We start from the raw sequence: 27,499 nt of genomic DNA on the forward strand, positions 1-27,499 counted from the left end.
ACTTTGGACCAAGTCCAAAATCTAATGGTATGATCCTTGGACCATACCTAATCCCCCCCACCAAGTTTTGTCGAAATCCGTCCAGGAGTTTATCCGTAATACTGTTCACAAACAAACAAACAAGCAGTCATAGACTGGTACTTACGAAATCGTCAACTTGACCTCTGACCTTGTCTAATAAAAGCTGCCTCTCGAGAAGGGAGCGACGCAAACCAGAAGTTTATATGATGATTCTGTACCAGACCATCAAAAATCGAATGTTTGACCTCACTGTGACCTTCACCTTTGACCGATTTTGACCAAAATCTAATCAGCGCTAGGAATCACCCTCCTGAATCACGTGGTGCAATTTGACATTGGTAGCTTCTTCCCTTCTCGAGTTATTTTGCCTACAAAGAAACACACAAACAAACAAGCAGTCATAGACTGGTACTTACGAAATCGTCAACTTGACCTCTCACCTTGTCTAATAAAAGCTGTCTCCAGAGAAGGGCGCGACGCAAACCAGAAGTTTCTACGATGATTCTGTACCAAACCATCAAAAATCGAATGTTTGACCTCACTGTGACCTTCACCTTTGACCGATTTTGACCAAAATCTAATCAGCGCTAGCAATCACCCTCCTGAATCACGTGGTGCAATTTGACATTGGTAGCTTCTTCCCTTCTCGAGTTATTTTGCCTACAAAGAAACACACAAACAAACAAGCAGTCAGAGACTGGTACTTACGAAATCGTCAACTTGACCTCTCACCTTGTCTAATAAAAGCTGTCTCCAGAGAAGGTAGCGACGCAAACCAGAAGTTTCTCCGATGATTCTGTACCAAACCATCAAAAATCGTAACGTCGACTGAAGCAAAAATCTCCATTTCTCGACGCAATTATTTAATATTATTTTATCAAAGTCACAAAACCGTAATATTCGGCCATCCACCAACAATCTTTACATAATCCGACGGCTTAACGAGTCAGGCATGCGACAATAACCTTTATTGGGATAAAAAAATTACTTTTAAACACCATCTTTATCGAAAACACCGTCAGCGCGCACACGGAAAACCTTTACGTGATCAACGACGCTTCTTCTCCAGAGCGCTGCACCATGTGAAGACCCGTGATGCGGCGAGTGAAATTTTTTTATACAATCTTAAAACGTCTCCAAAAATCCAATTTTTACCAGAATTGACAACCGAGTTTTAAGCGTCCTAAGCGATTGCAAAAACCGAAGACAAAATTAAAAACGAAGTTAAAACGAACTTGTAACGTCGAATGAAGCAAAAATACTCCATTTCTCCACATGAATTTACGGAATTATGTTTCACTTCACTGTGACCTTGACCTTTGACCGATTTTGACCAAAATCTAATCAGCGCAAGCCACCACCCTCCTGAATCACGTGGTGTAATTTGACATTGGAAGCTTCTTCTGTTCTTGAGTTATTTGGATGTTTGACCTCACTGTGACCTTGACCTTTGACCGATTTTTACCAAAATCTAATCAGCACTAACCATCAGCCTCCTGAATCACGTGGTGTAATTTTACATTGGTAGCTTTTTCCGTTCTCGAGTTATCTGTACCAAACCATCAAAAATCGAATATTTGACCTCACCGTGACCTTGACCTTTGACCAATTTTGACCAAAATCTAATCAGCACTAGCCATCACCCTCCTGAATCACGTGGTGTAATTTGACATTGGTAGCTTCTTCCATTCTTGAGTTATCGTGCCTACAAACAAACAAACAAACAGAAATGGAAGGCATCAATATACTTACGAAATCTTAAGATTTCGTAAGTAACAAACAAGCAGTCATAAACTGGTACTTACGAAATCGTCAACTTGACCTCTGACCTTGAAAAATAAAAGCTGTCTCTTGAGAAGGTAGCGACGCAAACCAGAAGTTTCTACGATGATTCTGTACCAACCCATCAAAAATCGAATGTTTGACCTCACTGTGACCTTGAGCTTTGACCGATTTTGACCAAAATCTTATCAGCACTTGCCCTCATCCTCCTGAATCACGTGGTGTAATTTGACATTGGTAGCTTCTTCCGTTCTCAAGTTATTGTGCCTACAAACAAACACACACACAAACAAACAAACAAGCAGTCATAGACTGGTACTTACGAAATCGTCAACTTGACCTCTGAGCTTGTCTAATAAAAGCTGTCTCTTGAGAAGGTAGCGACGCAAACCAGAAGTTTATGCGATGATTCTGTCCCAAACCATCAGAAATCGAATGTTTTGGATGTTTCACCTCACTGTGACCTTTACCTTTGACCGATTTTGACCAAAATCTAATCAGCGCTAGCCACCACCCTCCTGAATCACGTGGTGTAATTTGACATTGGAAGCTTCTTCCGTTCTCGAGTTATCGTGCCTACAAACAAACAAATAAACAAATGTCACCCGCAGGGTGACCCGTATCTTGCCAAAAGGTGACCACGTGTGACTTCTTTAAGGCCACACTGAGGTGAACAGAGCTGCTATCCACCAGGAGCAACTCCTTGAGGAATATCTGCCAACGAGAGATTCCGATGAGAATCGTTCTGCAAAGTAACCATGAAAAATATGCTTTTGCCTCATAACGTCACCAAATGACGTCATAATGACTCAAGCTTGACAAATCTAGAAAGCACTCATCGAGGTGTTCAATTTGAGGTACTACACGATATGGTTCCTAAAACTTGAAAATTTGACTTTGGGGTCAAATATGTTTGACCTTCGGCGCGAACCATGAAGGTCAAGGCCAATCGCCACCAAAAATTAATCAGCTGAGCACCAGACCATGAACGATATTCCCATGGTGTTTGAAGACTATCTGATCAAAATTACTCAAAAATAAGGGTTTTGTCGACTCCCCTGATTTGCGACAAAGTGACCTTGACCTTTGACCTTGACCTTCAAAATTTTGTGCACTGAAAGGGACCTCTATAGGCCTCTGATATGCGAAGTTACAAAATTTTTCAATGATAACTGTGCTCTGCAGATATTTTTATACGTGATTACAGACAAAAAAAAACAAACAAACAAAAAAAAAACATACAAGCTGACTAACATATCTTGCAAAAACTTCGTTTTGGAAGAGAAAAATATACCAATGTCACCCGTAGGGTGACCCGTATCTTGCCAAAAGGTGACCACGTGTGACTTCTTTAAGGTCACACTGAGGTGAACAGAGCTGCTATCCACCAGGAGCGACTCCTTGAGGAATATCTGCCTTCGAGAGATTCCGATTAGAATCGTTCTACAGAGTAACCATGAAAAATATGCGTTTGCCTCATAACGTCACCAAATGACGTCATAATGTCTGAAGCTTGACATATCTAGAAAGCACTCATCGAGGTGTTCAATTTGAGGTACTACACGATATGGTTCCTAAAACTTGAAAATTTGACCTTGCGCTCAAATATGTTTGACCTTCGGCGCGAACCATGAAGGTCAAGGCCAATCGCCACCAAAAATTAATCAGCTGAGCGCCAGACCATGAACTATATTCCCATGAAGTTTGAAGACGATCCGATCAAAATTACTCAAAAAATAAGGGTTTCGTCGACTCCCCTGATTTGCGACAAAGTGACCTTGACCTTTGACCTTGACCTTCAAAATTTTGTGCACTGAAAGGGACCTCTATAGGCCTCTGATATGCGAAGTTACAAAAATTTCCAATGATTACTGTGCTCTGCAGAGCGATTTATACGTGATTACAGACCAAAAAAAAAAAACAAAAAAAAACAAATGAAGGTCAAGGCCAATTGCCACCAAAAATTAATCAGCTGACCGCCAGACCATGAACTATATTCCCATGAAGTTTGAAGACGATCCGATCAAAATTACTCAAAAAATAAGGGTTTCCTCGACTCCCCTGATTTGCGACAAAGTGACCTTGACCTTCAAAATGTTGTGCACTGAAAGGGACCTCTATAGGCCTCTGATATGCGAAGTTACAAAAATTTCCAATGATAACTGTGCTCTGCAGAATTTTTTATATGTGATTACAGACAAACCAAAAAAAAACAAAAACACATGAGCTGACTAACATATCTTGCAAAAACTTCGTTTTGGCAAGATAATAAAAAATAGAAATCCGGAACTGCATTTTCACAACTAATTATTACAATCAGGGCTCAGGTAATCAACAAAATAATCAAGGGAGAAACAAAAACGTGTCTGAACTGCAAATCCTTACGATACAGCTCTGCTGAGCTAGTTGTTTGGTCAAGACTTTTCTGCGACTCTCAACTTTCCATACCCAATGTGAATAGTTGTACCATCATGATTGCTTTGCTTTAAGATGGAATTTCGGGTGGGGGTTAATCGGTCACTTTGTCGCGGCCATGTATACTCCTGATTACAAGTCAAAACAAAGGAAGGCAAACTTCTGAATTTGATGTTTTTGCGCTCTTGGTCGACGTGAAATTTGTGGAAACGTTTGCCAGATGTTCATTTATTCGAGCGGGGTGACAAAAAGATGGCAGGAAAGCTCTGGTCTATGCCATGAGGCTCGTGCTGCCGTTATCAGAAGCCAAAAGGAGGAGGCGTTTGGCGGGCAGCACGGCGAGTCAGGTTAGCACACCGCAAAAGTGTTCTGGTAAAAGTCTGGTACTACCACCAGGACGCTGGACAGCACGTATGGGATACACACCAACCCTGTTGCCACTTGTACCGGCAATGACTTCACTGTCGCACGCTGCCGTTCCCGAGCCCACAAAAGTGGCAAAAAGTATGCACAGGTTCACTGCTGTGGAGCTGAAAGCATTTTCGGCCCTCGAAAACTCGCCACGCAAGCAGCTGATGATGATCCACTGAGCTGCTCAGCAAAGTATCGCTATCCAGAGCCTGAAAAACAAAACAAACAATAACAAGTCCAAAAACCAATCACTCCAACACACAAATGGTGCTGCAACATGATGCCTCTGCACAGATACCTTTACTTTAAGAATGTCTCCATCGTGCGCCTGCCAGGATCAAAGCTGTAGGCCCGTGCCTACATCCAGAACCACAATGATCCCAGACGAGAATGCGGCACTGACCCATACACCTTGTGGGCTCACTGCAAGCGAGCGCACACTACCCCACCCACTTCCCACCACTAAAGAAAACTCGTGGTGCGTGTGCGACAGAGGTTTGTAGAAACAATGAGTATCCGTAATCTATTGCACATAATCACATTGTTCCATCAACCACCTCGGTGATCAATTTGCTCATCGTTAGAGTGAGGTGGTCGATATATTAAAGGGGCAGCTTCTCTGCCATACCTGAAGTCCTGGCTTGCGTGTGTCCACAAAACGAAGCATGTAGTCGGAGGTGGCAATGACAAGGCCCGGTTGGGGTGCAGGCAACACTGACACGGTATTGATTGAAAACTTCAAATCGGGAGCCTCGTACGTGGAAACGGTGGCTCCTGAGTGAACATCAAACAGGGATGTGAAATTCATTCACAAAATATATTGCTGCAACATTGGTGCAACAACAGGGTTCACACAGCCATGGAAGACCAAATTTCCAGGAGTTTTGGAGGACATTCAATGCAAATGTTTCATGTAACAAGTGACAATGGAATAAACCACAAGAATAAGAATGAAACCTTGTTTGTTTGTTTGTTGTTGTTCCATCAAATGTTTCAGAAACTAGAAACACCTGCTCCCTCCAGGAGCAGCCTGGGGGATGGGTGGGGGGGTTAGTCGGGGAGGTGGGGCAACTATATATTGTGCCGTGGTTAGGCCGAAGTCACATTTGCTTGACGGCGAGGATACGGCGGCCATACACCCTCTGAATTGACAGAAATGTGCGGCGGCCGCAGAGTTTCTGAGGTGGTCTCAGGGTGGCCCTACGCCATAAGGCTATATTTTACAGGCCGTAGGGTCGCCATGGAATTATAACGCGGAGTTATAACTTTTTTCATTTCGACGTTCGCCGGAGCAATTCGACAAGCCGAAAAAAAAAATGGTAAAAACAAAAAAGAACCCACTCGTTATTGTCCGTCTGGCCGCACGTTCGCCTTAGGGCCCCCTTGAAAATTCTATGGCCGCCGCAGGAACGCCCTAAGATCACCGTGCGACATCAAATCAAAGACCGTACAGCACCCCCACGTTTTCGGTCTCCACAATTTATAAATATGCCGTGCGGCTACCAGAAAAATAAAAACAAATGTGACTGCTACATTGTGTGACCGTGGAAATACTACGGCCGCCGTAAAATTGCTCGTGGCCGTAGATTTTGTAGACCCTACGGCCACCGTGCCAAATGTGACTTTGGCCTTAATAATCCCCCATCTGCAGCAGGGGTTAGTGAACTACTTGCACTGTGGCACATGTCCAGGCCAAAATTTGTAAGTAGTCTCCCCCTCACAGGGGGGTGGGTTTGTGCCCATGAGCTGACCCTGGGTACGACCGACACGTATGCAAAATTTGGTGGGAACTGGCCCAGCCCTGTTTTGTTTTTTTTCTTATGATGTTCAGATCTACAGACAAGCAGGCTCTACAGACAAACAGTATCAGGTACTGTTTCACCAATTTTAGTTGGTCTGCCAATTTTCTGTCTGTGTAATACACAAAATTATTATGATCTCCTGAGTTGATTAGGCCAATTAACTACAAAAAAAATCCGGAAGAATTCCCATGTTTTAAACGCACACCATGTTAACGTTTATAGAGCCGCTTTATAGGTCCTTCCATGGCATGGCATTCCAATTACAAAATAAATATCAAAAACAATAACATTGTAACAAAGCATATATTAATGAATACATATAATATTCTTTATTATTACATATAATATTACATTTGTGGTTGTGGGGAGGGTGGGGAGACATTGCCATCGAACAGATAGGAATGTATAGAGTGGCATGGATGGTCTGTGTAAGAGTAGTTGGCCAATCTCTATGTAAGAAGTAAGGACATGTCAGCTTAAGGATTGTCTTGTTTGCATGTGCACCAAACAGGGGATGGTGCATAGTAATAGTTAATTAGGGATTATTGTTCACGAATTATGCATATAACCCCTTTGTAATGTCCCACCGGGTGGTGTAGCAGGCGGGTATGCTACAAGGTTGTGAGAAGACAAATGGAACTTTGGACCAATGGGCTCACAAGTTGTATAAATCATGCCAAAGAAGTAAAAGTTGCTTCAAATTAATCCAAACCTCCAGGAAAATTGTAATTTTTTTTCAATTAGATAAAAAAAAATTGAACCCAGTTTAACCGGGCAGTGTATAAGGCAACAGACAGCTCCCGAATTACACCCGACTTTTGGGTCACCGAAATAGGTGACCCTTATTGTCAGTAATTCTGTCTGTTTTTCATCAGCATAATTGGTAGTAAATGTGGGCAGATTTTGACCAAACTCGGGTGGTAAGTACATCTTATGACCGAGTGCTTTGGAAATTGTGATGGTTGCAAGGGACGCTTTGGTTCCCCAGCAACAGCCGAAAAATCTTCAAAATCGGTACCGTTCACGTGAAATCAATTCCGAAAGCCATTATCCCACGTAGGCTTATGAAATTTGGCATGCATCATCTACAGGTGATGCTCCACCAAATATATTCCGTTTTTTTGTGAGATATGGAATAGTTTACCTGCAGAACCCCCTTCAAATGGGGTATGCCCGAAAATTGGCGAAAATTCAACGTTCCCTCGCGAGCGACCAGGTGAGTGCATTGATCCGAATGAAACTTTGCAGGTTCAACGCACTACAACTTTGCCTCAGGACATATTAACCAATATTGCTTCGGTCAGGGGTAAAACGTCAATTCGTGCAAAAATCGATAATATGCGAGAGCTGGAGGTGCCTTCACGCCAAATGCTACTCCTTCTCGGGTTATGGTCAGATGGTCATGAAAATTCACACTTATCATCTGGAATACATTGTGCACAAACAATCGAGCTGGATTTTCGATTTATATCTTTGTTCACCCACAGCACCCCCTCGAACTTTGGGGATTTCCGATATCAAACCGCATTTTCGGTACTTTTCATTCAAATTGATACCGAGTAGTTATCAGGAGATGGAACTCGATGAGATTTGATATGCATAATCTTAAGGTGATTCTCTATCTGCTATTTGACATCCATTTTGTTCTATATCATATAGTTTCCAAATGGCAACCCTCTCAACTTGGGTGTCCGAGGACCATTGAGCATTCCCGCTGAAAATTCAAAGTGCACTAGCTCCAAGACGGATGAACCGAATCGAATGAATCTTTACATGCTTATAGACCGAAATGAGTACTTCAACTTTGCTCATTTGCATAATGACCTATCTCGAGTAGGCCAAAGGTCAAGAAGTGCATTTTTCTGGCGAAATTTCACTTTCAAGGCACCCTTGCTCTTCCAGGGATTAACCGATACGAATGAAAGTTCATAGGTACATAGTACACAATGAGAACTACAACTTTGCTTCAGGACATATTGACCTATCTCGGGTATGTCAGGGGTCAAAGGTCAATGAGTGCATTTTTCAGTCAAAATGATCATTCAAAGCCCCCTTGCTCCGACACGGGTTAACCCATATGAATGAAAGTTCATAAGTGCATAGTACACAATGAGTACTACAACTTTGCTTCAGGACATATTGACCGATCTCGGCTAAGTCAGGGGCCAAAGGTCAACGAGTGCATAGTTCGGGCAAAATGACCATTCAAAGCCCCCTTGCTCATACACAGGTTAACCGATTTGATTGCAATTTCGTAAGTACTTAGTACTAGATTAACTCAGATCAGGGGTCAAAGGTCATCGGATGCTCGGCGACCCATGGCTGCCTACCGGCTTGTTTTATAATTGGCTGTTAAAAAATATGTTGCGATATCTTTGCTTTAAAAAAAAAAAAATATGATGATTGATTTTCGTTTCACCAGGCTTCGTTGGTATTTGACAGTAGGGAACCAGCAATCTCAACATGTGTGCCTGGGAATCATTTAAAAGGCATCGCGAAAGGCAATTCGGTGTGGCAAGATCGAAATATGTTTGTACATTAACTTAGTACGGAGCAGTGACTGAGGTATCGACATGCTTCCTTCCATGTCCGCTTAATTTTGTCTAACAGTCTTATTCTCATTTTAAAGAAGTTGAAGAGAGGGGAGAGGGTAGCAAGAAGTCTTTATTTTTCTTTCTTAATATTTAATATGATAAAAGAGGATTTATTTTTGTTCCCAGAAAAAGGAAGAAAAGATTCATACCGGTATCATACATATTTCTTGTGGATTAGTGGCCCCAAAAAGGGCCGTTTGCATTTGATGAAGCTTTTCAGCTAAACCCCAAGAACTCCTCGTCAATACTTTCCTCGTCAAAGATGGCAAGTAACTCCTTATGCGAATCAGGGAAGAGTGAGTCCACATCGCTGTCACCGTCATTTTCAGCCTCCTCCGTCCAAATGATGTCGTCCTCTGTGCCGTCCATGTTGTTGGAGATGCAGCATTTCAGAAATGCTCGCTTGATGATGTCCGACGGCATCTCCTCCCACACCTTGATGATCCAGCCGCAGATCACCGGAAGGTCGATCTTTCTCATCCTCCCGATGAACGCCGGCAGTCTCCCAGTGAACATCACGCTCACCCAACGTATCGACGGGAGTAATGGTGAAAGTTCAACCAAGATGCATGTGGCCAATGCTCGTCAGAATCGGGGTTGAAAATCCCGGTGGGAAACACGGCACAAAATGTTGATTTTCCAACTGATGAAAATACCAAGTCCGGGAAATAGGAAAGGTCATCTGTGGTGATTCCACCGAGATGCAGCGAATGTTCCTCGAAACCTCGGTCGAATACAAAGGCCTGTGAAGTAAGAAAGTTTGTCTGGTCACTGCGAGTAATCCACGGGAAGCGATTTAGGAACCGTCAATAGAAATGAGGGAAAAAACGAAGAGAACCAAAGGAAGCCAAAATAACCGAGCAGCACTGGTACATCTTAAAGCTTCACCATCCCACGTGGCCCCTCGCTCTCGTGAGGTTCTTCTTCTTCCTTTTAAATCCATTTACTGCCCTCGTATAGAAAAGCAATCGGGGTTGATTGGTTGTTCCTAGTTTTTAACCACGCCCCGCTATCCAGCATTTGCGAGCATGGAGTCAGCACGCAAGGAACAAGCTTGGTGGATTCATTCTGCCTGCATCGGATGTTCATGTAGAAAATGATTCATGTAAAAAGATAGTCGCCACTTCAAGTCCCTCGTCTATCCACCCCTTCTGCTGCGCACGAACAATGATGCCGGCTGGAAACTGGTCTTTGGGCAGTCTTCCTCTTGAACACGAAATACAAGGGAAGCTTTCCACGCAAGCTTATTTGACTCCAGCTCTTGTGAATAATTTTTTTTTATGTGAAAAGAGATGTTCTTCTTCTTCTTCTTCTTCTTCTTGTGTGTTTAATGGTGTTTTCAGAGCCGAGAGGCTCTATAGATTATATTATATATATATATATATATATATATATATATATATATATATATATATATATATATATATATATATATATATATATATATATATATACATATATATATATACACACACACACATACACAGCACGCAACAAAACTCCGGGTGTCTCCGGTTTTTTATTTATTTATTTAACTTCCACACACGGTTAACAAAACGCTGCACAAAATCTTAACCTGAACTGATTTTCAAAATTTAAATGGTGGAATTGAGCTTAACAGCAGTTCCAACTGCTACAAAATTATTCATTTGTAATATCATTGAAATTCAGCATTGATCGTTTTTAAGACCGATCTTTTTCTTTTCTCGTGTATGAAACCGCACCCCAACTTTTACCTTTTTTTGCCGATAAAAAGTGTGGTTTATACACCGCAAAATAAGGTAACATTAATTTGCAAACAAGTTGTTCCTCGATCATCAACTAACGTTTCCAGATCAACAGACAGACCAAGTTAACCGAATGCTCAACCACGCTTTTCTCTTCGCACGCACTGAGTAATGAAGAAAAGGAGTAGCAAATGGAAGGCTTGGTCGAGATGCAAACTACTTTGAATTCAAGCATTGCCTTGGGCTTCGAGCAACCTCCAGGTCATGTGATGCCAAACTGGACCATTAACACTCCCTTTCCCATAAAATATGAAAATCAAGTGACCGTAAGCTCTGCCAATCATCTCACCTCACAGGAAACCTCACTTCCACTGCTCTTATTGCTTTCCTGCCCAACGCTGGTGGAATCTGAAGCTTTTGGCACAACAGCATCATCCACACCAAAGATGGTCCCTGTAAAACCGATGGTATCCACCAGCATATCCTGCTCAAAAACAAAAAAAAAAAACAAATCAAACAAATATGCTGCGCAATAAGTTATATTTAAGAGGAGTCTGACACTTCAATACATGAAGGAACAAAATAAATAATGGATTGTTGGGTAGTTGTAAACACCAACCTGATGACCGAAGGACATGCCTGCTGAAAAGTCATCCAATTCCCCTTCCGGCTCAACAACTGCACCACTTGCAACGGTATCCTCAGCAGTTTCAGGGGGGTTTGAACCCGTTTCTCTAATAGATTGGACATGCAACAAAAGCTGAAAACGAACATGGATTCGTAAAATGTTGCTACATCCCAATTTCAAAATGTTGATAGTTCTCAAAAGTGTCAAAAGAACAACCCAGACAAACTGATAATTTCATCAGAAACGTGACGACATAATGACATTGCATTAAGGGATACTACAAATTATCAAAATATGAGTTTCGTTCAAGTTCACAAAGTGTCGCAAGATAATCGAGGACCAGACTAAGGCTATTTGGCCCATTGTTGCCAGGGTGTTACATCCCAATTTCAAATTCCCATCCACAAAAGTACGAGCAAAGTATACAGGTAATTCCAAGTCAATAATATGCCAGCACACCAGCAAACAATGATCTGCATTTCCACATCAGATATGGTGGGGTATTCAAGGTCTAAAACTCAAATGCAGGTAAGACAGCCTGCCTGATGAAACCACTGCACCAGAATGGAAGTTTTGCTTCAACCCGATTCTGTGGGAATTAAAACCAAGACGAGAGAACTCAATAGTGGGGGTGCTACCAACCGAACTGTCCTGCAGCCTCATTACATGCATCAACTAAAAGAGAACAATGTATTGATAACAAAACAAAGTCCTTTGTTTACCATGCAGTGCAGAAACTATTACATCTCCACCAATGTGTCAGTGTGTTTCCTCCGTTACACCAAAACCATAAAACCTAGCAGCCTGAAACTTTGCATACACCCCAAGAAAACTCCAAGGAAGTGTCAGAGTGAAAATTGAATGGATAGTTAAATTAAAACACCCCTTTTGAAGATAATTAACGGCCTTACTTAATGATATCCTTTATTAGACGCATCCTTGGTCACCACTCCCGATGGGGTCTTCATGCATATCCGAGGTAACCTTGCCGGGGTCTGAAGCCGCCATGTTTTTTGGCCTGCGCAACGATGGCCTGACTTGGAACAGGCCGCAACGATTGAAAAAAAAAAAAAGTCTTTCCTCACTCGAATGAGGATCGAGTGCATCTTATGAATCGCTGCATGCATCGCTTTTGTAAGTACAAAAGTTTTCAAATTAGGAGCTTGGAGCAATTTCATGCATTACATGACAATTTTCCACGATCTACTCTCATGGACTAATTAAAGTATATAATCAAAATATTATTTTGGTTTTGAGGATGGGATATCATCTGGACTCAAGTGTCGAAATCTGATGTGCAATCTGATAATTTAAAGAAATAATAAGTTTATAACTAAGCGGATATACCTATTTACTTGAAGCAAGCAAGCCGATGTTCCTTCTACAGACATACACAAGAAAATATGAAATTTCCAAAGCATTAAACTTATATGTTTCTCCTGTTTGGAGAATTATATTGAGTAAACAAAAAATTTAGGAACAGAACAAAATTAACGAGCTTATTTGAGCTGTATGATTTAATGCATTCACTGCGAGACCTCACACCCTGTCCCCCAGAGGGACTGCCGATCCGTAGCATCTGCTAGATCTGTGTCTATATTTTTGGAGGTTTCATGAGGTGCTCTGCAGGGAATCAAAGCAAATCTGGAAAAAACAGATGATTTAAAAAAAATAACTTAAAACATTTGCACAGACCCCGAACCGATGTACCACATGGCACGTGCACAGATGAGCAGGCAACAGCTTAAGCTACTTGCTGAGCACTCATTGTCGATTGCGGAACCATACCACATCATTCAGAGCAAATCGTTCACTCACTGCGAATGCTTTTGCCACACCACATCATTCAGAGGGCATCGTTCACCCACTGCGGACGCCTTTGCCACGCCACGTCATTCAGAGCGCATCACTAGTCACCCCGAGCGAACGGTCCCATGCCCCGTCACCCCGAGCGAACGGTCCCGTGCCCCGTCACCCCGAGCGAACGGTCCCGTGCCCCGTCACCCCGAGCGAACGGTCCCGTGCCCCGTCATCCCGAGTGAGTTGTGGTGAAATAACCCCTGATTTCCAAGCCATATTAACGTATTTTCTAAATTACCAAGCCAAATTTTTTTCCACCCGTCACACGCAGCTATTTATAAAGATTAATGTTTGTAAACATATCACTGAAACGTCTATATAAGTGCAACGTTGTTTTTTTGGTGAAAGTTACTCAAGGTTTCTGGGTTGGAAACATTATGTACTTCAGCTGGTAATCACACCGACTCCAATCTGCCAATTCCCGAGAAATTGCCGATATTGATCAGGCATGTGTGCGTGCGTCGTTCATAAAGCATAACATATTCTCTTTGCCAACTCCCCTACCACCCCCCCACCCCGGCCCACTGATCTCTCTCCAGCATCCTTGCTGTACTCTCTCCCAATCGAGTGCAACACGCTCTTCTCACTCTCCATATCAGGGCGGCTTGGCTGCGGATGCATCGGGCGGGCCGTGTTCATAGTCTGACTGGTATAAAATAGATTTCAGACATTATTATTTTGTTTCCTTCTTCACTGTTATTCTATGCAGAATAATTTTGATGAAACAGTGGAGTCATTCCACCTCATATCACCAGAGGCCTCCCAGTTGACCCCCTCAGATTTACTTTAAACTTTCATAAAATAGGTCCCAGGTATCAAAATGAAGCTGCGTAAAATTTTAGGTCCATAGATGCGGTCAACTCCGAGATATTTGGGGTTGAAAATGTGGTTGTGGCCCTATTTTTATGGCCCTATTCAAAAGTTGAAAATTTTCATTTTTCCCCTAAATTCAGGTGAGGATTGCAAATATATGACAAGGTATACCACTTCAAATTGTTCACCATTGGAAAGAGCATATTCAAGTTTACAAAAGTGTCAAATATCAAAGTGGTATCATGTTTCTATCAATATTTTAACAAGCAGTCATAGACTGGTACTCACGAAATCGTCAACTTGACCTCTCACCTTGTCTTATAAAGGCTGTCTCTAGAGAAGGTAGCGACGCAAACCAGAAGTTTCTACGATGATTCTGTACCAAACCATCAAAAATTGTAACATCGACCGAAGCAAAAATCTCCATTTCTCCACGCAATTATTTTATCAAAGTCACAAAACCGTAATATTCGGCAATGCACCAGCAATCTTTACATAATCCGACGGCTTAGCGAGTCAGGCATGCAACGATAACCTTAATTGGGATAAAAAAAAATGGCTTTTAAACACCATCTTTATCGAAAACACCGTCAGCGCGCACACGGAAAACCTTTATGTGACTCAACGACGCCTCTGCTCGAGCGCGCTGCACCACATGAGCCGTGACGCGGCGAGTGAAATATTTTTTATACATCTTAAAACGTCTCCAAAACATCCGATTTTTACTAGAATTTCGACAACCAAGTGTGAAGCATCCGAAGCGATCGCAAAAACCGAAGACAAAATTAAAATTGAAGTTAAAACGAACTCGTAACGTCGACCGAAGCAAAAATACTCCATTTCTCCACATGAATTTACGGAATTACGTTTGACCTCACTGTGACCTTGACCTTTGACCGATTTTGACCAAAATGTAATCAGCGCTAGGCATCACCCTCCTGAATCACGTGGTGGAATTTGACATTGGTAGCTTCTTCCGTTCTCGAGTTATCGTGCCTACAAACAAACTCACAAAACACACACACGAACAAACACACAAACAAACACACAAACACACAAACAAACAAACAAACACACAAACACACAAACAAACAAACAAATAAACACACAAACAGAGGACGGAAGTCGTAAGTAAAAATATTTGAATAAATGATGTTCTGCCAGTGCTGTGCGCATTGTGTGTGCTATTTAATGAACAGTCCTTTTACATGTTGTACATGTATATACAAATGTACATACATATCATCTGCTATTAGGATACCATGAACACAATACTTTGAAATTTGAATTTGTAATTAGCAAGAGCTTAACTCATCTGGCTTGGGCTAAAAATAGAACTCAGGAATAGTGGCTCATCTGCTGATGTCAGCAGTGTATATAGTTACATTCAAGGGAGGACATTTGTTGGGTTCCTTTGGTCCATGTGATGAAAGTTATTGATGCTCCCCTAACGTCAACTGGGAGGCAGTACAAGCTCACACCTGACTTGGAAAAGCAGATCAAGGACCTATTCAAATCATTTACGTGAAATGTTTTATTACATTGTTATTGCAGTATGTGATATAGTTTTGTATTATTAATTTGAATCATAGAACTGATCATTCATGATTACCATAGTGCTCACACCATGCACACACCATGTATTCACAACTGTGTTCACAACAGTTTTTATTAAAAATAGCAAATATGTATATTTTAAAAAATATACCACTTTGATATATGACACTTTTGTAAACTTGAATATGCTCTTTCCAATGGTGAACAATTTGAAGTGGTATACCTTGTCATATATTTGCAATCCTCACCTGAATTTTGGTGAAAAATGAAAATTTTCAATTTTTGAGGGAGCATGACTATTATATATATATATATATATATATATATATATATATATATATATATATATATATATATATATATATATATATATATATATATATATATATATATATATATGACTGATTAAGAAAATGTATTTCAATACTACTACCATACAGTTATAACCTGAAGAAATTTCAAGCTTCTGGGATGGGTCAATAAAAATATGTTGTTCATCTTTTGGCTGCTCCCGTTGGGGGTCGCCACAGCGGATCATCCGTTATGATCCGCATACTGATTTGGCATAGGTTTTACGCCAGATGCCCTTCCTGACGCAACCCTGGTCGCCTCTTACGACACAGGGAATAAGGATTGGGTTTCGCCATGATTCCGGGCTGCCCTACACCCTCTCATAGCGCGGCCCAGCGCAGAGCACCCGTCCTCAAGCGATCCTCCAACCCAAGCCTCTGAGTAGCCGGATTACAGGCGCACGTCACGACGCCCGGTGGGTCAATTAAAATATATGGGGTCTTAAAGTTGGGTCTTCATACAAAACCAACCTTTTTCTGGATTTCAACTGATCAGGTCATAAAAATTAATGGAGGTATACTCTGTTTTGTGTTTGTTTCTTACAGAGCAGTTATAGAAGAATAATCTCAGAAAATTTCAAGGCTCTAGCATGAATATTTAAAAAGTTGTGAGAGTTTAAAAGTAGCCATTCATTTTGTGATGCTTGCAACGACCATAACAATAGGGCCTCAACCACATTTTCAACCCTCAATATCTTGGTTGACCGTATCTATGGACTTAAAATTTTACGCAGCTTCATTTTGATACCTGGAAATTATTTCATGAAAGTTTAAAGTAAATCTGAGGGGGTCAACTGGGAACATTTTCTTAAATTTGGTGATTTCAGATGGAATGACTCGGTATGAATCATAATTAACACTCTACCGCATGTCTCCCTTCCCTTCCTCTCACCTCACACTGTCTTCCCTTCCCCCACCCCTCCTTGCTCCTTTCTCCCTCTGCCTCTTCACTCTACCCTTCCACCCTCTTTGGTATTACCGTCAGTGAAGTGACAGATGGTATTTGCGAGTATGTGCGCACGCACACCACACACACGACTTGGGGGTTAATGAAGGTCAATTGGATAGTTATTTCATAATTAACGTTAACATAAGGCATTTTGTAGCACCAGGTTTAGTAACTGCCAGGATCATGCAAATAAAGAGCTCCCTGTCACCCTCGACACGACAACCGTCTCTTTCCCCTTTATCCTCTGTATTTAGTTTTTCTTAATCCTTACTCATTGTGCTTTTCTTACTTTGAATGAGGTTGCAATGCCCCCAAAGAGCAACCGTTTCTGTGGTGCTGCAGGTACATCGCCAGTGGTCCCAGGTATCCTTACTGGAGGACCACAGAACCAAAGTAAACTGGCCACTCCGACCGGATTCCCCAAGAGATCGAGAAAAGATGAAATGTTGAATAGTTCACTGTATTTTACGAGTTGAGAGCCAGTTGTGATTACCTAATGCACAGGAATGTCAAGTTTAAGGTGACAGTGCAGACAGAACGGGTCCTGAGTAGGGTTGAGTTCATGTTTATAAGTTTTTAGTGCGGGGTGGTAACTTGAAGTTGAGATATTGTTACTCTGGGAGAGCGTGGGAGGGTTTGCTCAGATGGATGGATCACATGGTGTGGTTCAGAGTATTTTCTTTTTGTGCTTCTTATTGAAATGGAATGATGGTGATGCCATTATGGATTCTGAAATGTTGTGCTTGAAGGTGGAGGTGGCAAAGCAGGTTGCTGGTGAGATATTTTTTGCATCTGAGAAGGGATGGGTGTTTGGACAGCTGCAGGGACATTACAAACGCAAGCGTGTGATATCTAGTAAGGGTGGGCCTGTGCGGCAGATGACGTCAGGGCCACGTCTACAAAAAGCCAGCGGAGAAGAGCTGAGAAGTGCCGGTTGACAGAGTTCCAGAAGATGGCTGATCGAGAGAGAATTCCAGAGCAGGCACAGAATGCCAGCAGAGTGTGCCAGTGCAGAGTGAAGGGAAGAAGAGTGTGCCAGTGCAGAGTGAGGGTAAGAAAAGCGCACTAGCGAAGAGCGTGGAGTGCCAGCCACAGCAAGTTACTCGATTGCAAGTCTAATAATCAGCGCACCCAAGTTGCGTCTCCTGGTGCCTCAAGGAAAGCCCATATTTTCTCTATCTCTCCACTTCTTGCTTTTCCTGCATGAGTACAATTGTATGGTGTAATTAAAACCTTCGATCAAGATTATTATTAAATCAGTGTTCCTGTGGTTTGAGCCACGGATTTGCTCTCTGGATGAATTAAACGATTAAAACAAAGGCTCACCGAGCTTCAGTGCACAGACCCAGTTATTCACCTTCACCGCACCTCGACTTGCCGTTCAGGAAGAAAGCTCCACTCGGGCATCATGGGAGTTTACCTCCAGCAGTCCTGGGTGACCCGTTCGGGAGGCCCGGCACCATTACAAATACAACATATAAATAAATATATGCGGGGAAAAAAAGAAAAGCCAATGAACGCCAAGTTACAGCAGGAAAGCCAAATCCAGCTTATTAAACACAAACTGCAATACACGAGATGCCCATTAATTCTTGACCATCAAACACGAGGTGTGACTGTTGCATATTGGTGGTGATGGTGGTCATGGTGTAATCTCGTGATCCTATAAAACTTGCATAACAAATGTGTAATGAAGTCAACAAATAGTATTGAAATTGGTAAAAAACCAAAACAAAACTTCCTCAAAAGTTGCAAGAGCTCTATCTTACCCGGCTTCGAACTGCAGTCCCCACTTCTTCCTCTTCCAAACGTTGCTCCTTTTCAAAACCGACCACTACATGGATAATGTGGCTAAAAACGTGTTGCAAAAACTGAGACAAGCTGAGGAAAGACATGAGCTTCTCCACAAACTGGTCTTCGTCGAAGCACAGCTGGTCGTGTCCGGCACAACAGTTCTCATAGGCAGCCACAACAAACCTTTGTAGGTACTTGCTGGTGTTTATAGGCCCGAGCGCCTTGGAGACTGGCTCAAATAAATGCTGGATGGTCAAGACAGAAACAGAGTTGTCGGACATGAGGAAGACAAAGAATGACAGAAATATCTCAATACCTTCAGAACACAAGATTTCAAGGATCTCAGGCAGGTCTCCTTTTAAGCCTTGAACAAACTCTTTCAAGGCATCCGTTTCATTCTGCACCTGAGCAAGCTGAAAGTTAGCAGCGAAATTGTAAAGAGCTGGGAAGTATGAAGGAAATGGAATGATATCCAAGTGGGAACTTAGGATCTGTGCTGGTGTTGGAGGAGGCAAACCGTGAATCACAACGTCATACTTGAATACACAAATCCCATCAGTTAGAAGTTCTGGATCCTCATCTGCTTGCAGTAGCATCTCCACAACATACCGAAGAGGAGGAGCAATTTCGTGTCTGCAAGACAGCATCAGCTTCCTCACTGCCTTGTACCTCTCCATTTGTGTTGCCTCTGGTCTCATTGTTCGCAACTTTGCAGCAAAACAAAGTTCTGCAACAAGAACTCCAAAGGCTTGCATGTCTCTATGGACAAAGTCAGATTGCAAAATATCTGGTACTTTCATCCCTGTTTTTAATGTTTTTGGTTCACAAAGTCCAACACTAACTGTAAATCTGCACAGAGCTTCAAACTCGTCCAGGACCTGAAGAGGGTTGAATTCTTCTGGCAGGGAGAACTTTACAGTGGACAAAGCTTCACTTTCACCCGTTTCCCCCTTCGGCTTCTTTCCTCCCACGATGCCCGAGAGCATGGAAGTACACGTTCTGCAAAGAGGCTGTTCTGATTTTTCCCATTGTCAAGATCAGTGTTTCCCAAACTTTTTTGAGCGCGACCCAAATCAGAGTGTGGTGACAATCTCGTGACCCAAGCTTCAATCAGCGTCTTTTTCCACGAAACATAATATCAGAATAAAATCAGACAACCAGCGCTAATACATACTCTATTAGTGCGAGAGGTGTAATTGCAGCTTCGTTTGCATGATGTCTTCGATGCGGGGCTCGATCTTGCTGAGCGCAATGCGCATGTCGTGGCGGGGGTCGAGGCGATTGCGCGCCTTGGTTTTAATGACCCTCATGACTTCGGCGTCATCATTCATGACTTCGGCGCCAATTATAGGCTTTTCTTTCTTGACCACAGTCCAGAACTCTCCAAGTGACGCTTTGGCATAGAGTTGTCGATGGAACTCGTCGTGATGCAGCTCGATGAACTCTTCCTGCAGTCCATGAACATCCTCAGACAAGTCGTCTACATTAGCCTGGAACGGATTCTTGATCCAGTGCTGGGACGCCAGATCTCTGTCCGGGATTTCGCGATCGAACTCGGTGATCAGGTTCTCTAAATGGTTCACCAGGATGGGCTTGATTGCATCGAGCGCTCCAATCTTGTCATCCTCCCACTCCTCCAAGTACTCGTTCAATGATGGAAACGCCGCTGTTCTTCCACGCTCCAGTTTCCCCTTCCAGAGCAGCAGCTTTTCCTTGAAAACTGACAGTTTCTCGAAGAGCGTGATGATGTTTTGATTCCTGCCTTGCATGGATGTGTTCAGTTCATTCACTGAGGCGAAGACGTCGTTGATGTAGCAGACTTTGAGCATCCAGGGCTTCTCGTGGAACCGGATGGCATGGCGATGGTCCTTCTCGTTGAGGAATATCTGCAGCTCTGTTCGTAGCTCCACTACACGAAGCAGGACCTTGCCGCGGGAGAGCCATCTCACACTGGAGTAGAAGAGAGATGTTGGAATTCAGACCCGAAGTCAACACACATCTTCTCGAACAGGCGAGAGTTCACGGTGCTGGCTTTGATGAAGTTGACAACGGCGACAACCTCCTGCATCACTGCCGAAAGATCCGGCGACAGATGTTGCAGAGCAAGGTTCTCGCGATGCAAAAGGCAGTGGAAAATTCCGACGTTCGGATTGACTTGCTTGACTCGCGCAGTGAATCCCTGTCGAACACCAAGCATCGAGGGAGCGCCGTCGGTGCACAGGCTGACAGTTTTCCCAGCTCAGGCCTTCTTCTTGTTGGAAGTTGTCCACGACGTTGAAGATATCGGCACCAGTTGTCGTCGTTTTCATGGGCGTGCTGAAAAGAAATTCTTCCTCGAGGTCCGTCTCACCTCGTACCGCCTGAAAATCATGAGCTGGGCGTCGTTTCCAACATCCGTCGACTCATCGAGTTGGTAGCTCCATTTTCCCGCCTTCTTCATGCGGGCCACCACCTGGTCCTTTATATCTAGCGAAAGGGCGACGATGCGGCTGCGAATCGTGTTGTCGGATAGTGAGATGGACTGCATTTTCTTTGCCGCGTTGTCGCCACAGACGAGTCTGGCCATGTCCATGGCTGCGGGCTTGACGAGCTGTTCGCCGATCATGTGCGGCTTCATCTTCCTTGCGATGCGCTGCGCTACGAGGTAGGATGCCAGCGTCGCTTGCTTGGCGGCCAAAAGCGCTGGATTCGTCGCCGGCTCAAACCGGCTCCGCTTCAGAGCCACTTCTCGGCGCTCAAAAAAACTCACGATCCTTGTTGACGTGCTCCGCGTGCTTCGTCGCCAGATGCCTCTTCAGTTAGTTTTCCTTCAGCGATTCGTTGGACAGCACTTCGCTGCACAACACACATTGTGGCTTCACAGAACCACGATCACTGATAGAAGTGAAGCCCACATCCAAAAATGCTTGCTTGTAGGAAGGCTTTGCCATCCCGCAAAACGAAATAGGCGACTCGATCAGTCAGTGGAGTCAGTGTCAAGGCTCACTGACACAAAACACGCAACGCAATGTGGAGCAGAAAACTGCGCTGCACAGTCCAGCCAGCAAGGCAGATCACACAAAACAGCGTCTCGACTTTTCGGTCAGCCAATGTGAAGTGACCGGACTGAGTTCGTCACCTCACGAAATTACTTCGGTTGCAGAGAGAGCGAGTAACTGGAAAGGCGAGCTGGCGAAATGATTGGCCTGCAGTTAACCGTTTTGGGCGGGTACAAAGTACTGAACGGTACTGAACGGCAAGAGTAGGTAGAAATGGAAGTGTCGCTGCACCTCGGGCTGAATTATCGAGTGGAACGGTACCAAACGGCACTTTCCTACGATGTGGCGTTTGCACGGTTGCCTTTTACCCGCTTAATTTATTTAAAAAAAAAATTGCCGGGGTCCTCGCGATCCGTTTTTGGACCCTTCACGACCCACATTTGGGTTGCGACCCATAGTTTGGGAAACACTAGTCTAGATCATCGAGAGCCTCGGTCGCCTGCTCAAAGCTACAGTCATCCTCAGCGACGGCACATGCTTTTTCAACAATGATGTCAAGCTCTTCAGAAACCCTCTGGATGATCTGCAATGAATGGCTGTTGGGTATCAACAACGACATCTTTGGATGCATTACAAGCATAGTTTTGTAAATGAGACACAAATGGAGGTTCCAGCATAAATATACTTGGGTTGCAATGTCTGCGAGGGTGAGGCACATGAAAAAGTTGCACAACTCCATAACTCAAGAGATTTGTGTGATTGTCCACAAGGTGCAAGCAAACATTTTTTGCTCTGATGGATTCTTTTCCGGAAAGTTTGTAGCCAAAGGTGAGGTCAATCCAGGTGTGTAGGTTCTCAGATACCTCAATGCGTTCCAAGATACGTCTGTGCTTTTGTGCAAAGTCCTCGTAGGAGGGGCACCAACTCGGAATCTGAAGGTCAGACATGTCGGGATGGAGAGAGCGAAAAATCTCAGGGTCATAGAAAAACTCGGGAATGCATTCATCTGGTGTCCAACTCTGCAATCGTCCAATACTGGAAGGATATCAGTTTGGTTCCCACTTCGACCGGACGTGCATGCACAGCACTTCTTTCCGTGTCTGTCTTGCTTTGTACACATAGTAAGTAATGTCGGAGAGAACGTCAGAGATATGATGAGACACGTGCAAATTTTCCAAGGAGCTGTTGGTCGAAGCTTCTTTGTTCATCGTATACGTGAAGTCAAGCTGGTCGTCGCCCTTGTTCAAGCGATATTTTGATTTTGAAAGATCTCTGAACTTCCCATAGGGAACAGTGAAATCAATGACCCAAGGCAAGACTGGATGGTAATTCGGATCACCCATTCTTCTCCCGGCTAACCTATTAAGTTCCATGAGGTAAGCGAAGTTGCTGCACTTTCCATGAACCCGTTCCGTAACAAGATACACCAAATCTTTCCTTTCACGCACTGGATTATCATCACCAGCATCAACAATTTCTTTTTGCAACCTTTCCTTACAACCATCGGACATTGCAGAACAGTCAACGTTCCTTGGCTTTGGCACCGTCGAGTTCTTTTCGTAATCTGCGAATCTTGGGGAAACTTTAATGCACAGTGTTTCATCGATGAAAATGTCATGCAGCGTAAAGTAACGGCAAACCGATCCAGAATGATGAATCCAGAATTTAACTAATTGATCAACTACCCATGGGAAATATGGTTTGACAAAGATAACATCATCGGTCACATGGTCTGGAAGCCATATTGGATCAAAGGGGGGAAATAAAAATTTACAAAAATTTTTTTTCAAACTATAAAAACAAAAAAGTTGGCTCACACAAAGTCCTTCTCAAGACTGTGCAAGTTATGTATTCTATCAATACCATCATTTTTTATTTTTTTAAACAGACGCAAGATCATTGTGTCGTCCTGATCGAGGGTCTCGCTCTACGAATTTGTTCACTGCTCCTCATATACCATGAGTGCCATGGAAAATGTCGCAATAGTTAAAAATGACGATCGTGGAAACCAAGGACCAATGGGAAAAGGGGGGAGGGGGAGGGAGGGTGGATTCGTTTCCTCGGCTTTAAGGAAATATAGAGGACAAAGGAAATATATAATAATGACAAAGCAGCACGATACACATTTGCACAAATAATTTGCGTCATCCCTGCCCCCCCTTCCCCCTCCCCCCAAGACCACCGTCAAAGATAAAAACACCCCATTACATTAATTGGGGTCATCCTAGTCCTATGCAGCAAGTCTGGATGTAATCGGCACAAAACTGTAAGAGTAGCGCGACAAACACCGGGCTGTGTATTATAGGAAGGATAATAATTATTATTAAAATATAATAAAGTGGGAAAATAATGGTGAAGAAAGATGCATCTTCATCCTCTTTTTCTCTGTAACCTAAACCAAGATCCGACGATGCATTTATTCTCATAAGATCCCAGGTTTGAGGTTATACTTGCTTATCCGAAGAAACGTGACCATCCGCTCGAACGACAAAGTACTGCCGAACCGCTTCTGCTGCGAAGGTCCTCCGGTGGAAAGTAAAAATGAAGCCAAGGAAGAAAAAAAACAAAAAAAAAACAGTGAAGGCTTGGACCAAGAGAGGGTGGATTGGGGGCTGGGGGGGTGGGGGGGGGTGAATAAATAATCAAACAAATTATCACAAAACTAAATAATCAAGAGAACTCATCATACATGGGAAGCCAAAACAAATACAGTGACAGAATGATCACAATGCTTTCATCTGCTGGTACAGGCTGTCTGGAGGCTGGCCGAATAGCCGTCATACCTTGTTCGACATCTCGACCCAACCAGAAACTCCCATTCTGGCGTTTCACAAACAGTGTGATAAATCTGACAGAAAACTGGTCGTCCGGTCTGCTTGCACGAGTTGGTAGACAAAGCCTGGAGTAGGCTTCGGGTTGAGAGTGGCTGGCTTTGGATCCTAGAGTCCCAAGTTCGATCCCCGTCGGTCACTGAATCGATTTGGTCTTTACTCTCGTGTCGGTGCGCAACCACATCTCGGACATGTGTGGACCGATTTCATTCGTACTTGGAAATCAACCGGGTGGGATCACTCAGTCCGTCATCCTTCTGAGGTCGGCAAAATGATCATCAGTGTACTGGGAATCGGGGCACTGCATTAGCGGCACAGCCACGTCCCTAACCAATGATGTAATCAGCAGCCAAAAAAAGGCTGCACACAAAAGTGTGTGTAAGTGTGTGTGCATGTGCGTGTAGTGTGTGTCGTTGGTGGATTGAGATCCCAGTGTTCTTTGCAAAGAGTAGGAGAGTTATCTCTGGCACCCTGAGCAAACTACAAATTCCTGCCGACACAGTGGGAAGCAAGTGGCCCGGTCTTCTCAGACATCCCGATTCCTGGTTTTCCTCCTCACTGGAGAATATAAAAGTCCGTTCTTTGAAATCATACTTTCCATGTATCGTTACAATTGATCAATTGTTATATTTAACGTGTTATATTGAAAGTGTTAAATTTAAAGTGTTACATTTAAAGTGTTACATTTAAAGTGTTACATTTAAAGTGTTATTTAATTTTTTTGTATACCTTGTCGAGGCCCGTATGAGAGCTAACGCACAACACACAGCAAGGGGGCACGAGAAAAGAGGGGCGGGAGTGGGAGGGACAAAACAGTGGGGAACAGACGCATTAGGAGATCTGTGGAAGGGAGAGGGATGGGATGGGGAACATGGGGAGTACAAGATGGACATTACAGCGACTTTCAGGAAGGAAAGCAGGAAATTTGAAGGAGGTGGGATTGGGTGGATTATTGGGGGGTAGAAAAGATCGAGGATTTGGATGGGGGAAGATAAGAGGTGGTGGTGAACAGCTGTTTTGAAGGCCTGGAGGGAAGAATGGGAAAGAATAGAGTGAGAGTGTATATTCCAATGGCGAGAAAAAAGAGGAATGAAAGAGTGAAGGTGAGCAGTGATTCGTGATTTTGGGAGTTTTACCAGAAGGGGGTTGTTGGCGGACCTTGAGCGCCCTGTGGAAATGTGGTGGGGACAAATCGCAGAGAGAGCAAGGCTGGAGAGGAGACGGTAGAAGACAGAAAGACCACCGACCAACCTGCGGTGATTGAGTGAGAGGCCCAAAGACTCAGCCTCATTGCGGGAGATGCCGATGATCCTAAACGCCGTGGTTTCCACAGCGTGTAGCCGAGAAAGGTGGGAGGCAGGAGCACCAGCCCAGAGGGGAGAGCAGTACTCCATCAGGCTACGGACAAAAGCTTTGTAAGTGGTCAGGAGCTCAGGAGGGCCGAGGAAGGACTTTGCACGACGGAGGATTCCCAGTCGGCGACTGGATTTGGAGGTGAGGTTTGAAATGTGGCTTTCCCAGGAAAGGTCATGGCAGATAGTGAGACCCAGAAGCTTGAAAGAAAGGACTTCTTCCAGAGGATTGTTGAGAAAGTGGATGGGGGGGTTCTAAACGGTCCTTTCGAAGAGACAGAGTGGGAGTGTGAGATTTGTCCGAATTGAAAGTCGTGTTCCACGTGTTAGACCAGTTTTTCGATTTTATCCAGATCTGCAGTGAGCGAAGAAGCTACTGCTTGCCGGTCTGAGGGATGACAGATGGTACGGCAGAGGGTGGAGTCATCAGCAAAGAGAAATAGAGGATATTCCAGAGAGTCGGAGAGATCATTGATGAAAACCAGAAAAAGAACAGGGCCCAGAACGCTCCCTTGAGGAACTCCAGCCTGGACAGGAAGAGCGGATGAAAGAACTCCATTTAGGGCCACACATTGACTGCGACAGGAGAGGAAGTCTACGAGCCATGAGTGGAGATGGCCTTGGATACCATAGGAAGAGAGTTTGGTGAGCAGGGCAGGGTGCCAGACTGTGTCAAAAGCACGTGATATGTCCAGGGATACGGCTCGGATTTCCTGTCTTGCATAGAGGACCTCCATCCATTGTTGGGCGAGCAGAAACAGCATATCCAGGGTAGAGGGACCTGGTCTGAAACCAAATTGATGATCGGAAATCAAGCCATTGGAGAAGAGGCAGGATTTCATGTCTGAAGTGATGATGGATTCCATAACCTTGCTGATGATTGGGAGAAGGCTGATTGGTTTGTAGTTGCAGGGATCTGTTTTTGCACCTTTTTATGCAGGGCAGTGATGTTAGCAGATTTCCAAGCAGATGGCAGATGACCTTGAGCAAATGAGAGGGTGAATAGAACAGAGAGAGGGTGAGCAAGAGCAGAAGAGCAGGCTTTGAGGACACGTGGGACCATGAGGACATGCCGTGTGGACCGGTTGCAGAATCTGAGTCGAGGTTTGACAGCAAGCTCTCCACCTTGTCAGGAGAAAAGGACAGAGTCCAGGGACAGTCGGGTGCGACTGGGTAAGGTGGTTAGAGAAAGTGATGGGTTTTGGACACAAGATTTAGCTGCAAACACCGAGTTTAGGCATTCAGAATTTTCATGTGCGGTATCAGCAGTGCGGCCATTTGAGGTAAGGGAGGGGATGGAGGGGGAACATACACCAGAAACAGATTTCATTAGATGCCACCAAGATTTTGAGGAGGGAGAGAGGTTTGAGAGTTCAGACTTGAGATGAGAAAGATGTTGTTTTCTGGCTCTCCTGAGGGTAGATACACACTTGTTCCGAGCTTTATGGAAGGAACTGAGATTGCACTCAGTTGGGTTTGCTTTCCATAAGGCAAAGGCAAGTTGTTTCAGGACAACTGCCTTACCAAAAGCTTCAGTAAACCAAGGGCGGGAGGAAGGGTAAGACAACTGAACACGAGAGGGGATAAATCTGTGCATGAGGGAGAGCAAGTTTCTTTGAAAGAATTCCCAGGATG

General features: G+C 43.8%; 1 protein-coding gene and 1 pseudogene across 2 annotated transcripts in view; one reads left to right on the top strand and one right to left on the bottom strand.

Annotated features, from left to right (window-relative positions):
* LOC147011206 (uncharacterized) overlaps positions 1 to 27,499 on the top strand; it is a 484,760-nt gene that overhangs the window by 173,597 nt on the left and 283,664 nt on the right. The gene's annotated exons all lie outside the window — the stretch shown is intronic.
* On the bottom strand, positions 975 to 24,118 carry LOC147011207 (WD repeat-containing protein 81-like; annotated as a pseudogene). The gene is made up of 11 exons (XR_015052254.1): positions 22,247 to 24,118; positions 21,054 to 21,427; positions 20,701 to 20,882; positions 19,904 to 20,653; positions 18,679 to 19,735; positions 11,372 to 11,512; positions 11,102 to 11,236; positions 5,258 to 5,403; positions 4,928 to 5,107; positions 4,739 to 4,838; positions 975 to 4,689 (listed from the first exon to the last, which is right to left on the bottom strand). The product of XR_015052254.1 is annotated as a WD repeat-containing protein 81-like (transcript).

The sequence above is a fragment of the Eptatretus burgeri genome, chromosome 16, assembly GCF_056783735.1.
Source record: "Eptatretus burgeri isolate ZD-2024b chromosome 16, Ebu_testis_v1, whole genome shotgun sequence".
NCBI lineage: Eukaryota > Metazoa > Chordata > Myxini > Myxiniformes > Myxinidae > Eptatretus > Eptatretus burgeri.